This window comes from Geospiza fortis, unplaced genomic scaffold, assembly GCF_000277835.1.
Source record: "Geospiza fortis unplaced genomic scaffold, GeoFor_1.0 scaffold45, whole genome shotgun sequence".
NCBI classification, from domain to species: domain Eukaryota; kingdom Metazoa; phylum Chordata; class Aves; order Passeriformes; family Thraupidae; genus Geospiza; species Geospiza fortis.
In genome coordinates, this window is record NW_005054327.1 from 2,302,946 (window position 1) to 2,304,492 (window position 1,547).

Below are 1,547 nucleotides of genomic sequence, written 5' to 3' on the forward strand. Positions count from 1 at the left end.
AAGTGTAAGGAAGGCACCAGCATCATGAGATTTGTGACAAAATACAAAGTTAAAAATACTGATTTCTTCATTAATATAAATTTCAGTGTTGAAAGAGTTGAGTCCATGACATCTTATAAAGAAAAAAGATAAGGATCTCTAGATGGTGGAAAAGAATAACATACATTGGAGAAACAGTAGCCTGGACTCTGCTTTTTCTGGGTAGCTATGCACATGTTAATCATGTTTTAGTGTGATTAGAAATATTTTTCTTGCCCTAGTAAGAGATATTTTCTCCCATATCACAGATTATTCATCTTCTCTTCCAGGAAGCTATATATTGTCATTTCATGAGATGAATGTTTTTTGCTCAAGTGAACAATGTAAGCAATGACACAGAAGGGACGAATGCAGAGTATTATGGGAAAACATTCTCAAAAAGTGGGAGAGAGATTAAAAGCTTTCTGATGTTATGATAACACACAAATAAAGCCAATTTTCCTCACCTGTTGTCATCATTCAAAGGGAGGGAAGTAGATACAGAAAAAATAGGGTGTTGAAATCATGTTGAAAGGTGTTGCAGGATGAGGACTGTGTCCATACCTTAGGTGAGACAGCCAAGGAAGCTTGGAGGCAATCTCTGCTCTGTAAGGGGACTGAAAGCATGAGTGACTGATAATTTCTGAAATGTGTTAATAGAGTCCCACAGGCTACCTGAATCACATTCAAGATGTCAATCTTCCTGTGGTATCTACAGCAATAGAAGTAGATGATAAAACTAGAAAAATTTCAGTGCCATCTGCTCAAATAAACCGGAACTTTCTCTCCTCACCTCCCTTCTTCAGCATTTTTAGTTCCAAGCTTCAAAGCCTTATTTGCATTCATGCAAAAATCTGTTTACAGTCAACTTCACTGCGATACTGGAGCTTCTCCCCCGTACCTCTAAGACATAAAGCAAAGCTGGCCAGGTGTCCCTAAACCACAGAGCCAGCTGCTCCAAACCAAGCTCACAGGAAATAGCAAGGAAAATATGCAGCATTTGACACATCTGGAATAGATTGCAGAGTCTTTGAAAATACTGTCCCAGTTCCCTTCCTCCTGCTGATGAGATTTCAGGCTTCCAAACTGATGCATCAACTATAGAGGATTAGATAACGTGAACATTTTTAACTCTGCATATTCTTTCTGACCAAATGAGAATTTTTCCAAGGTAGTACACAAAGTATGTGTATGAAGCTTCCTATAAAATGCATGGATCAAACAAAAGCAATTCTACCAGAAGTTGCTACTTAATATGGGAAAATTGATATAGTTGAAAAATAGTGCTAATTGATTTTGGTAAGCATAGAAAATGAAGATATATTGCCTGCTTTGCAAGGTTGCATCAACTCCTTATAAGAAATGTCCTCACGGTTTGTTGCCATAAAACATGAGATGAAAAGGAGCAGGGAGGATTGGTTAGTAACTATTTTGCCAAGTAATTTGTCTGTAATGCCATGTTGACACAAATACTGCAGTGTGCATTTTTCAACATGGAGTACAAAAAAACCCCAAAAAAGCATTAAGTC